The sequence below is a fragment of the Panulirus ornatus genome, chromosome 56, assembly GCF_036320965.1.
Source record: "Panulirus ornatus isolate Po-2019 chromosome 56, ASM3632096v1, whole genome shotgun sequence".
Classification (NCBI taxonomy): Eukaryota; Metazoa; Arthropoda; class Malacostraca; order Decapoda; family Palinuridae; genus Panulirus; species Panulirus ornatus.
In genome coordinates, this window is record NC_092279.1 from 31880703 (window position 1) to 31894986 (window position 14284).

Here is a 14284-nt window from a genome sequence, read left to right on the forward strand (position 1 = left end):
GCCCAACAAGGGAGGCACGCCCTTGGAGGAAGTCATCTTATGGAGCCATAACAAAGAGAGGAGGTCGAGGTTGGCTCGATGTGCTAGTCATCCCGCTCACAGGGTGGGTCGTCCCTCATGCTCACGCCTGCACACGTCACCAGCATCTTGTGTAGTATCAACTCTATAGACCTCGATCCACATCCTCATGCGTGCGCAAGCCTTGACCTTAATGCCTCACACCTGCAAAGGTCATGAACCCCATGCTCACGCCTGCCTCAGGTCTCGATCCTCAAGCATTCGCAGAGGCGCAGCCTGCGCATAAGGTTTTAAGTGCGTTTAGTTGTGTGGATAGAATATGTTGACGAGTTCGTTTGGTGGTATAGACTTGGTTGAATAATGTTGAAATGGTTTAGGTCGCTACAGTTAGCATGTTTGATGTTCACGGCGGTGTTACGATCAGCCGACAGTGAGGCAGACTGAGTAAGTGGTCTCGCTCTGTGTACATTGTGGCGAGGCTGCACTGCTGACAGATGATGTTTCCTGTTATGGGTCTTTGGGAGAAGCTAGATTTTTGCTACATCGCTGTATGTGTAGCGGTATCCATTGTATTTTAATCAATTTTAATGATGGAAACTTAAGTAAGGGTTGCTTTTGCTGTCCGACTTATGGAAAACACCAATGTTTTTTTATGTTTGATAATGGTTCTTCTAGAAACGGGAGAAACATGTCGAGTCATTCGGAGAACTAGACGGAATGCTGAGTCTGGGGTTGTGATAGGTTAAGTAACCCTCGCAGCGAACACTACCCACGGTGAGGGAGGAGCCACGTACACCAGATTGTTTCGACAATAAATTTGGGTAAATTTTACCGGAAGAATTTCTGGGCAAGTTAATGTAACGTCTCAAAGACAAAGTCACGTTCTTGTTTGTTTGTTTCTGTGGTTTTTCGCAGTGCGCAGCGATCACAAGATTGTTGTGGGACAACGATCCAGCTTCCCCTAGCTGGATGCACCCTCGGCGTTCCCCTAATCGGAGAGATTTTTAAGCATGCTCCACCCTAAATTAATTAATGTTAGGATCCTTCCCAGGCAGCAACGCTGGTACGTGAGATGCCGCAGCCATGAGCACGTCTGAGGACGTCCAGTGCGTGAGACCTGAGCACAAGACAATACAGCGGTGTCCCCGGAAGCCTCGGGTCGTAGCGCACACACCGGACATGCTTGTTTTCTATGTATGTTCTTCCCACCCACCATCACCTTACCTAGCTAAGCCCATCAGTCGAGGGAATGGCAGCTTTCTCCAGGGGTACATTTACACTTTTATCCATACTTCCGCGCTAGATTTTTGACCTTGTCTCAAATGCTGTTGTAGTTAGCTGAGTGATGTAGGAAATCAGCTTATTTGAACGATACTGTCTGTGTTGGTTGTGTTGATAATGCAAGCGGGCGGGTGTTTAGCCTGTCACCAACGCTCCCCTTCCTTTTATGTTCCAACAATGACTCATGCTTCCTCTAAGTGGCTGGGGCCCACCTATCAATGGCCTCCTTTTATAGGTAATGCAATACCAACCTCTTATGTGCATCCGTGGATATAGATAGAAACCAGCAGGATCTGAAGTAAGTTTTAAACATAGGTTAGTTTATGAGGGTGAAATCTGGTGTCACAGATTTGCCTATATAGATTCAAGATTAGATTTACGTGTGCAGAATGAGAGAGGAGAGTGAGGGAGGGAGGCGTGTGGAGCGGTGATCTCTGAAGCCGTACACACCTAGGGGCGGGGTGGGTGTAGACGACTTGGTGGCGTGCCGGGGAACCCGGCTGGAGAAGCCATGTCCGTCGCGTAGACTAGACACTAGGGTGAGCCTTCCGTGGGAAGCCCCACTCCCCGCCATCCCCAACCTCTAGCCCCCCAGCCGCAAACCCTCCCCCTGCTTGTGCTTCCCGCCGGTTCACTGGCATTGCATACCCTACCACACCATCATCCTCAGGTGTAGTTTCTTTCCTTCATGGATTCATTATCCAATTGACATTGTAGCCTTATCTACACCCCTTTTACTCTCCTTTATGCAAATGGTATGGTTGAACTGAAGCTTAAACTGTTGCACCACATCACTGAGTTCCGTTAATAAGTAATTTCCTGTTAAACTGCTTGCTAAGATTGCAGTGAAAGTTTGTAATTATCTTCCAACGCAAATAGGCACAATTAGGGGACCTAAGTCATTTGTGAAGGTTGGTTACTGTAATGCCGACAGTATTCGATAAAGTTTTTGAAAACCTTGCATGAATTATGCACCGTAAAGTAGGCAAGATTGTGTAAGTTGCAGCCTAGTTAAGATTTCAGCGCATGTACTGTTAGGAAGCGGAGACACACCGGTACATCCCACACAGTAAGGAGAGAAAGCTGATCCAGTAATACATATTACCCCTATGATTACATTAGAAACTGGGATTCGTAGTCAGAGTGGTAATGCATGATGGTGTATCGACTTGCATGCGTATCAGAGCAGCAAGATAATGATACAAACCTTCCACCAATTTAATGGTTCAGTATTTTGGTTCTCCAGCTGGTAATGTTGACTGTTGTCATCTTCAGTCTTCCATCATCTGAATGTTTTGTTGTGGATAGTGAGAGGCTGCTAAGGTGCTGTTGTTAAAAGGCGAGATAAAATCAGGTACGTAATGATTAACACTCACAGTAGTAGCTATTTTACTGACACTGTTATCACGATGAAATTATACCTATTTATGAAAGGGCATGTAGCCCTCCGGTTAGACACAATGAAGTACTAAAAGTGTGATTCTATATTAAACTGATAGAAGGTATTGCTTATCTTGCTTGACAAGGTAGTCTGTCCTATTTTAAGTAAAGTGGAAGACCCGAAGACTGGGTCCTTTCGAGGGTGTTTGTAATAGCAAATAGGACAGAGACAAAGCCTTAGTAGAGAGAGTGGTAAATGCCTTCGTATTTGTATCGGAATTTTCGTATGAGATGCGTTACTTGTGATGTTACTAGCAAGTTTTAACCAAATAATTGAAAAAATATAATGTATTACACTTTAAACCAGTATATACTGTAAGATTAATCAGATGGGTTTATCGACCGTTATGTGCTATAGTGGTTTAGGTCAGACGTTTAATTCTTGTTTTTTTTACCATTATCTTCAGCAAACATCCTTCGTGTAAATGGAGTCGTTTATAGGTTTCATCATCGGTCCTTAGAAAGTTTGGACATAACTCCGCCTCTTGCTCAGCAGTACATATTTCGTCTAGCAATAAATATAATCTGTGTTCGTCTCTGATAAGATTCAGGTGTTGCCTTTCTGTTTTCCCTCATACTTTCGTTCTGTTTTCGTATCTTGGTATTAATTTGCTTCATTATATTTCATATTTTCTTTTTTATCTCAAATGGATCTTCCTCTTTCGTTATCCTCAGTACCTCTCTATCTTTGTTTCAATGCGCTCTCATTTGTCTTTAAAGTAAATTTGTTTATTATTAAATTTGGTTGAGGTACTTCAGTACATCTTCGCCTGTCACACTTCAGCTCGTTGTAACTGTAGTTTTAAAGTGGCTTAGTCAAAGTGGTCGCTAACCTGATTGCTTCCGTCAGTCTGTCGACCTGGTGGGCGGTTTATTTTTGTCGGGTTCCCCGATTGTTTGAAGAGCAGTTTGTGGATCTTGACGGGAATCATATTTTGGTATGGCATGTATGTAGCGTACGTACTGTTGGATATGTTTAATGAAATAGAATACTCAGGCAATGCCTGAAGAGTTCTGAAAATATACCAGCTTCTGAAACTAGTGCGAGGAATAAGCACTGCCTTGTTATTTTTAGACAAAAAAAAAAAAAAAAGTGATGTTTCATTACAGACGTGAAGAGTCGTGGCAGAGTTTTTACCTGTGATAGTTACTCCACCGGAGGTTCAGTGAACTGATTCAGACTTACTGTTGGTGGCACAGAGCCTGAGGGTGACCCCCCGCTCTTCCCGGGTGGCTGGGCGTCATCACTACGTGCACAACCTATTTTCTGGAACTCCGCCATCATTATTGTTCTCAGTACACGACATCGGAACGGTTTCAGCCATTCACAACAGCGCTGCATCAACCAATCAGAATCTCTTGCTGTGAGATTGGTTACTGTATTCTCACCACACATGCTCATGAATATAACGCAAGCCATCTCGACATACGTTAGTTTTGGTGTGTTTATGATAGCATGAAAATAAGGGCTTATTAATAGGTCAAGTGTTGAATGTCCAGTAACCTCTCGCTGACCAAACTCGGATCCAGTAAAGGGGAAAAAAATATATTCCTTTTGAGACCTTCAGAATTCCATTGCCTTGAAAGGTTAGAGTAAATGTGAAATCGTGGACTGTTCCGTTACCTTGTGAATGTTTATTTTTTTGATGATTTTTGTAATCATCTCTTGCTCTTCGTGACGACTTTGATTACATATCGTCATTCTTTCTTGGTGTATTGTGCCTGATATATGTAACTCTCTGTATACTGCATGATTAGACAAAGAGCTCACCTCTTCTAAATTATATATATTTTTTATTTGGTTCATGTACGAATGGAAAAAGACGGCATTGATTATGCTTAAAGTATAAGGTATTGACATGCAAATGTGTAATATAGTCCAAAGAAGAGAAGAAATATTGTTGAGAGAGGTAATGTCTTCTGATTGCTATGTAATTCAGAAAGTAGAAAAAAAATGACCACGAGTCTCGGTTTTCTGGTACAAGGAAGGTGGCTTCTGTTGTTGGTGAATGGCTCAGAGAACGGGTGAACTGACCCGTTACACTTTTGAATTGTTACGATTCTTTACATGAAAGGAATCCGTGACGAATGCTCTTTTACCGACCTGGTGACAGTCATGTTTGTGATGGGTGGAGTGTAGTGACGTTGGACGCCACGAAAACAAGAGACTGATAAGCGCGTTATCGTGTACGGTACAGCTGACAATTCGTTACCACGATCATCGTAGCTCAGATATTTAATTAGCGATATTGACGGATAATCAGTTTTGTAGCTGACTAATTAATAACAAACTTTCAATTAACGTGAATTTGAATTCTTAATTTTTGCTGGAAGTATTTTCTTATTTGAAATGTTATCATTAATCTTGAAGTAATGACAGATATTCCAAGAAAAAAACAAACTCGAAACCTTACTTTAATGTCCAAAGTATTTCGGTTGTGTCGATTGGATTAGATCGAGTAAATATTTAATGAGCATAACCACTTCATCACTTGCGTTTAAGGACATAACAGACTAGTTTGTGTTTAATGGTGTCGCAACATATTACTAATATGCAGGTTGATGTGATAGAGATGTGCTCACAACGATAGTTGGAAAACTCGTTATCATTGGAAGATGTCAATATTGGCCGGACATAACGTTTTCTCTAACATTTATCTCTTTATTATAAACCATATTATTATTCTACAACCTCAGGACTCCTTTTACATGTCTCCTGCAGCTTCGAGACTGCGCTCCATCCTTGCTGGAGTAGCAAAAGGAGCAAATATCCTCTACGGGTCTGTATTCCTTTTCCGATCATTACCGAGGATGCAGCTGCACCAGATGCGACTTTGCTCTTGGTGTACCTAACTGCAGGTAGAATCCGTTAAGACATATATATATATATATATATATATATATATATATATATATATATATATATATATATATATATATATATATATGTGTGTGTGTGTGTGTGTGTGTGTGTGTGTGTGTGTGTGTGTGTCATAACCATAGGAAGTGCACATGGAAATGAAGAGGTCTGTCTGTAGAGGCGGTTCGCCAATCATGCACTAGCATTTCCGGCTGACGGCGAAAAATGATAGGTTGACAGTTCTCACGTTTTCTGCTGGACCCATGGAAACTTGCTGTTTCTGTGACCAAGGATGTGTGTGTGTGTGTGTGATAGGTACCAATGGTTGTTATACCATTATGTATCTGAGAAACAAGATATCTTAAACAACTGCCAAAGTCTTGATTAGACCATAGTCAGGAACGAGGAGAGGGTGTATAGTAAGATGTTCAAAATGGACTAAACCTAAGGTCTAGTTGCGATCAGGGTTAGAAAACGGCTAAAGAAACTGGGTGTAAAACCTTGTGTCAGGTTAAAGACAGCAGTAAGGCGGATGTAAGGAAGCACGTACACAATCCTTCGCTGGTGAATAGAATTGGTCATAAAAGTATGAAGCAAACAGGTAAAAAAAAAAATCACGGCAAAGGTGAGAGAAGGTCGTGAATGAGACGCATGGAAGTATTTTAAGGTCACTGAAGGGTACATAGAAACCTACTGACGAGGTGAGAAACCACCAGGAAACAGAACAGACATGAACATGTGTAGGAAAAAGGCACCAATGAACACAACCTCGAACCGCCATACAAAGTTCATGTCCAACCTGACCTCACAACGGTATTGCTGGATTAGGGCTTGTGTACCACACGTCAGCGATGCTTTTGTGCATGTGCTGTGAATGTTTAGGTTTCTCGCATAATGATCATGTAACAGATGATCCTCGCATGCAATAATGATATTCCGGTCCTCCTGCGACCGTCACCCTTTCCCTTCAACGTGGTCTGTGTGGCGGGACCGACACCCTCGCCCCACCTGCCGCCTCACACACACACACACACACACACACACACCAGGATGTGGTGAGAGGAAGTTGCATGAGTATTGTCTTAAGAAGGACCTTTTTGTCTGACGACACACTAACGTATGCGAGACTTCATTGCGCATCGTATACTACGATGCACTGAACACATAGGGATACTTTAAGTTGCTCATATTGGTATTACCGTTAGACTGAATTTGAATTAAACTCGGATAAAATACATGAATTAGTTCACTTTCTATCTGAACCATGTGTATAGCTTGTGACATTTGTAATAATCAATATTCTGGAGTTTATCAAATGATCATCAGTCCTGTGTTAATGGATAATCCATGTATAGATAATGTGATTTATTCAGACATCTGATTTCATTCTGGTTTCATTCGTATCCAGGGATGTGTTTTAAGGTGGTCGCGAGATCTTCGCAAATCGACATGTTTAGTCGAGGGGTCGTCTTAACTGAATGGAAAATGCGTAGGATTGAACAGTTGTGCCTGGTAGATGAGATACTCATGCAAACAATCTTTATCTGTCATGCGACGTTGTATCTGATCCATGCTCACATAAGTCTAATGAAACAGATTGGTTGTGTTCACAAGCTTATGATCAAATCCAAGTATAACGGGAACTTGTGAGAACTCAGACGATCCGTAAATTTTTTAATGTGTTCTTAGCTGAGGAGAGACATTGTCTGAGTGGCTTCACCTACAACTTTGGTCTCATGTAGGTCATTAGGGTTGTGTTGCGGGATGACCCTTGACATGGGCTGTAAAACAGCCCGTTAATGACCAACGCGCGACAGGAAGGTCTAACCGTGGCAAACAGACCTTGAACACGCAAAACAATGGCCGAACTCCGCGGTACCATGGCCCGAGCTCACTATGTCAGCCACCGACGCCCCACCTCACGGGTCGGTCTGGCGCATGTCAAGAAATCTCCGTTGTAGATATTAGCATACAATGGCCGGCACGATGAGGCTAACCTACGAAGATGTTGAGGAAAACGTCAACATTAAGAAAACTATACAAGATTCTGTAAGTTCGTAATGAAATGGTAAGACGTACAGATCATTGGTTTTTAAGTTATCTAGAAACCCCAGGTTTTCAAGCGAAGTACATAGAGCAACTTAAGTTGCTGGTGGCTTGTATCTACAGTTATGTAGTACGCGTAGGCTTCCTGGCAGAGTAGGTAGGCGGAGAAAGGTGTACAGCCAGGCTGGGAAGAGCCTGTTGTGTTCAAGGAAGAAGGTGAAGGTTGGGCTGGTAGGAGGGAGGGAGGGAGAGAGAGTGGGAGCTGGTGGTGGTGCGGCCTTACCTGCCTGCAGGGCATAGCGGAGTTCCCCGCGGGCTTAACACAGCTACTGCTGCACCTACTCCATAACGAGAAACGCGTGTGTGCTCAGCCTAGACGCGCAGATATCTGCACATACGATCGTCATACACACGTTGTGGCACAAGAGAACGGACCATACAGCTTACACACACACACACACACACACACACACACACACACATTTATGGTATGGGACCAACACGACACGTTTTTCGTCCACACCTTGACTGAGTGTGGGTCAGAAGGGTGACGTGTGTAGCGGTCAGGTTTCATCTCGCTGGACAAGAAAGCCTGGCCCTTGTTGGCAGTGACCTAGGGGAAACTTGAGTAATGAAGGTGTTCAAGAAATGAAACTGATTTGTTAATGAAGTGCGCAGGAGGATCCTATACACATTTCGACTAAAATGAACACACGCCACTTGCGCCAAACATTGAAGGTGACGGTATAAATGATTTGAAGTATTTTCATGACGTGTAGATGAAACTTGATGAAGTTTGTAAGTGTCAGACTTCGTGTAGCGCCTGTAAGGTATTTAATTGATGGATGATGTTCAGCTTATTTCATGAAGACCTCGAACACTCATATTGTTGTAAATCATGATCAAATTATAGCACGAATCTGAAATGACTTCGTGTGAATTACAGCTGTGTGTAGTATCGTGAAGAATAGTTATAACAATCACGAAATTATTAGAAGGTTTAAACTTGATGGTTAATGTATTGCAGATTTGTCTGATGTTAAAGAATGAAAGAAAAAAAAATCATTCTAAGAATATGTAGTTATTACCACCCCACTTTCCTTCACGGCTTCCTGCAATTCTTTGCTTTCTTTTCCCGGTGAGAAAAGCTCGTGACTTCTGAATTGGTAGAAATTTCCGTCATCATCAGAAATGAAGATTTGTTGATGACACAAGAAAACACGACGACTGGGAATCTTTGAGTTGGCTGGAGCCAGTCTTCGGACGGCTCAGCAACGCCTGGAAACATTTACTAAGAAAATATATGTTTGGTGGTATTTAGTGATCGATACGTTAGGATATAACTTACATTATTCTGTTTTGATATTGTGTTAAAGATTAAGAGTTTCAGACGTGGATTTACTGAACCTCTTTAGAACGATGGTACAATCCTTGGGTTTTTAGTGCGAGAACTTTGAACTAACTCAAGGTCAGGTCAAAGGTCACGCCATCATACTGGTCGTAACATCATATTAAAGGCGTATAATGTAGAGAGAGAGAGAGAGAGAGAGAGAGAGAGAGAGAGAGAGAGAGAGAGCCTTCTATAAGACGGAGTTAAGAAACTAGCAGGCTTCCGTCGGGGTCATGTAACCGTAAGGTGGGTCATACGGGGATTATGTTGGTTCTGTAACAACATCCTTGTGCCTACACTCTCGTGCTGTGAGGTGGAGGCTCATACCATACCACACCCACAGTAAACCATAGATATATTACTTTGGTCTTGATCAGCCAGGATGCTGCTGCTCTTGGAAAGTCATGTCACTGGGAATACCCCAGTGGTGTTCACTACGCTCACGTTATGTGTATTTGGTGAGGTTGTTTCAGTTTAAGTAGACGCATCAGAAATGATAGTGATTATCATTGTTAGTTATATACTATTGGATCACCGGAAGGTTTGTCCCAGTCCCTTCCGTTTGTCGTGGTTAGGTAAGGTAGGTAAGGTTAGGTTAGGTAAGGTTAGGTTAGGTTAGGTTAGGTTAGGTTAGGTTAGGTAAGGTAAGGTAAGGTTAGGTAGGTTAGGTTAGGTTAGGTTATGGTGGCGTACTTTAACCTTACTTAATCTAGCCTGACTTGGATCCAATTGCATTCTTGTGTATTTCGATGACCAGATGAAGTCTGGTGGTTTTGGGTAGGAAGATTACTCGACTTGTGCGAAACGGAACAGAACAAGAACGTTCATCCTTGGGCTTTGTTGATGTTCTTTGATATGACGCTTAAGGGCTGGAGGTGAAGCTGAACTACCCCGTAGCCTCTCCTAGCTCGAGGCTATGTATTTATGTGCATGTTTAAATCTCCACAACTGATACTTAACGTTCTTTGGGTACATGAAAGTTGGATCTGTGTCCGTCCTGATTTTGAATGTACCAGGTGACGAAAATAGCAACGTAGCCAAACATGAGTCAGTGAGAAGAGCGGAAACTGGTGGGCTATATTAGGTCGAGATCAGTACGGTCGCCCGCCCGCCCGCAGGCCAACATGCTACCCAACACTTACATGGGAAGGAATTTAACCCACTGAAAGTTTCCCAGAACACTGTAAGAGACCAGAAACCAGGACTTTGTGCTGTTGGGTAAAGGTTAGTGTGTGGTGCAGGATGATAACCGGGGGGGTCGAGGGCACACAACAGTTTGAGAAGTGAGTGGCGGGTGGAGGTAAGGTCTACAAGAGACGAGTGAGGTGATGTGGTTCGGCTCTTACTGACGAGCGTACTACTTGACCTACCCTCTCACTGTATTCTCCTCCCACAAAGGCCCGACCTCGCCATCCATACCGTCCCTCCACCACCCCAGCCCCCGGACCAAGCCGTCCATACCGTCCCTCCACCTCCCAGCCCACGCCAGAGCCTCCCCCCTCACCAACACCACCACCCGACCCCTCCAGCTCTCAACCCACGAGAGGATGTTTTCCCTCTGGTGTTGGACAAAAGTGTTTTGTGGTGTTCGAAGGTTGGAACGTTTACTTGACCTTTAGCGTGGGTCATTATTACTGGGAACTGTAGATTTCATCTGGTGTGTCACCCACGTACGGTAGTATTTCTGTCACCTCCTGAACTGTACAAAGAGAATGGGGATGGAACGGTGCGGTGTGGAGTCCTTGTGGGGGGTGGGCAGGTGTGGGGTCATGATAGCGGTTTGGGTTTTATATTTGTTTTTTCTTTTACTTTTATATCCTGGTTAGAGAAGTAAGTCAGTCACGTTCATTTCCAAAGGCCAGTATTTTGTCAGAGGATCTTAGTTGGTATTGAATGTACTAGTGACGTAGCCTGACGTGCGGGTGTACGTTGGTCTCGGACGTGCGCGTCTGTTTTCTGATGATTATGTCGTGGAGCATAATGGCCGGTTGCAGAGAGATGGCTTACCGTGACGAGCAAACCCAGACTGCAGAGGGTAATTGTCGTCCATGTTAATTAATGGCGGTCAGTCAGTCCTCATCGAGCATTACCGACACGCTACCCTCGACTTCATGTTCTGAGAAGGTAATATTTTTTTTCTGACTCGTCCACTGGTTTCAGAGTTTGTGATCCCGGTCAGTATTGCCAATAGCCTCAGCCCGGTTATCTCCTGAGCACTTTATCCCAAACACTGACCCATAAGCTGACTGGCCTCCAGTACTTGTAAGGTCCGGCTGCTGGGCGAGTTATAAGTTTGAGATGTTACGTTCAAATGTTGAAATCAACTACCATGAAAATATACCAGGGATGGGGTTATCCCCCACCTCTCTCTCTCTCTCTCTCTCTCTCTCTCTCTCTCTCTATATATATATATATATATATATATATATATATATATATATATATATATATATTTTTATTATTTTTTTATTATACTTTGTCGCTGTCTCCCGCGTTTGCGAGGTAGCGCAAGGAAACAGACGAAAGAAATGGCCCAACCCCCCCCCATACACATGTATATACATACGTCCACACACGCAAATATACATACCTACACAGCTTTCCATGGCTTACCCCAGACGCTTCACATGCCCTGATTCAATCCACTGACAGCACGTCAACCCCGGTATACCACATCGATCCAATTCACTCTATTCCTTGCCCTCCTTTCACCCTCCTGCATGTTCAGGCCCCGATCACACAAAATCTTTTTCACTCCATCTTTCCATCTCCAATTTGGTCTCCCACTTCTCGTTCCCTCCACCTCCGACACATATATCCTCTTGGTCAATCTTTCCTCACTCATTCTCTCCATGTGACCAAACCATTTCAAAACACCCTCTTCTGCTCTCGCAACCACGCTCTTTTTATTTCCACACATCTCTCTTACCCTTACGTTACTTACTCGATCAAACCACCTCACACCACACATTGTCCTAAAACATCTCATTTCCAGCACATCCACCCTCCTGCGCACAACTCTATCCATAGCCCACGCCTCGAAACCATACAACATTGTTGGAACCACTATTCCTTCAAACATACCCATTTTTGCTTTCCGAGATAATGTTCTCGACTTCCACACATTCTTCAAGGCTCCCAGGATTTTCGCCCCCTTCCCCACCCTATGATCCACTTCCGCTTCCATGGTTCCATCCGCTGCTAGATCCACTCCCAGATATCTAAAACACTTTACTTCCTCCAGTTTTTCTCCATTCAAACTTACCTCCCAATTGACTTGACCCTCAACCCTACTGTACCTAATAACCTTGCTCTTATTCACATTTACTCTTAACTTTCTTCTTTCACACACTTTACCAAACTCAGTCACCAGCTTCTGCAGTTTCTCACATGAATCAGCCACCAGCGCTGTATCATCAGCGAACAACAACTGACTCACTTCCCAAGCTCTCTCATCCCCAACAGACTTCATACTTGCCCCTCTTTCCAAAACTCTTGCATTCACCTCCCTAACAACCCCATCCATAAACAAATTAAACAACCATGGAGACATCACACATCCCTGCCGCAAACCTACATTCACTGAGAACCAATCACTTTCCTCTCTTCCTACACGTACACATGCCTTACATCCTCGATAAAAACTTTTCACTGCTTCTAACAACTTGCCTCCCACACCATATATTCTTTATACCTTCCACAGAGCATCTCTATCAACTCTATCATATGCCTTCTCCAGATCCATAAATGCTACATACAAGTCCATTTGCTTTTCTAAGTATTTCTCACATACATTCTTCAAAGCAAACACCTGATCCACACATCCTCTACCACTTCTGAAACCACACTGCTCTTCCCCAATCTGATGCTCTGTACATGCCTTCACCCTCTCAGTCAATACCCTCCCATATGATTTACCAGGAATACTCAACAAACTTATACCTCTGTAATTTGAGCACTCACTCTTATCCCCTTTGCCTTTGTACAATGACACTATGCACGCATTCCGCCAATCCTCAGGCACCTCACCATGAGCCATACATACATTAAATAACCTTACCAACCAGTCAACAATACAGTCACCCCCTTTTTTAATAAATTCCACTGCAATACCATCCAAACCTGCTGCCTTGCCGGCTTTCATCTTCCGCAAAGCTTTTACTACCTCTTCTCTGTTTACCAAATCATTTTCCCTAACCCTCTCACTTTGCACACCACCTCGACCAAAACACCCTATATCTGCCACTCTATCATCAAACACATTCAACAAACCTTCAAAATACTCACTCCATCTTCTCACATCACCACTACTTGTTATCACCTCCCCATTTGCGCCCTTCACTGGAGTTCCCATTTGCTCCCTTGTCTTACGCACTTTATTTACCTCCATCCAGAACATCTTTTTATTCTCCCTAAAATCTAATGATACTCTCTCACCCCAACTCTCATTTGCCCTCTTTTTCACCTCTTGCACCTTTCTCTTGACCTCCTGTCTCTTTCTTTTATACATCTCCCACTCAATTGCATTTTTTCCCTGCAAAAATCGTCCAAATGCCTCTCTCTTCTCTTTCACTAATAATCTTACTTCTTCATCCCACCACTCACTACCCTTTCTAATCAACCCACCTCCCACTCTTCTCATGCCACAAGCATCTTTTGCGCAATCCATACATACATACATATATATTTATATATATATATATATATATATATATATATATATATATATATATATATATATATATATATATATATATATATATATATGGTGAAATCGCGTTTCAGTAGGAGTTTAGATAATTTAACATGGCATTTTCCTATACATGCTTCACTACGTGTTTCAGGGAGACAATCCGCCTCATTAGATGCAAACAATGCACAAAGTTTTATAAATTCCACCACCACTTTAAAGATTCCGTCTGTCCTGTGCCATTATCGACTACACAGTGTGCATTGTTTATTTAAGTTTATCGCTGTTTCCCGCGACAGCGATGTAGCGCAAGGAAACAGACGAAGAATGGCCCAACCACCCACATTCACATGTATATATATCATTGCCACCCCCTGCATCAGCGAGGTACCGCCAAGAAACATACGGAGAAATGCCACATCCACTCATATCCATTCTCTAGCTGTCCATAGTTTAACTAGGACGTTTCACATGCTCTGGTTCAGTCCACTTACGGCAAGTCGACGCCAGTATACCACATCGTTCCAAATCACTTTGTTCCTTGCACGCCTTTCACCCT

The 14284-nt window shown here is 43.2% G+C and overlaps 1 protein-coding gene across 1 annotated transcript in view; it reads left to right on the forward strand.

Annotated features, from left to right (window-relative positions):
* crb (cell polarity complex component crumbs) overlaps positions 1 to 14284 on the forward strand; it is a 642968-nt gene that overhangs the window by 5982 nt on the left and 622702 nt on the right. The gene's annotated exons all lie outside the window — the stretch shown is intronic.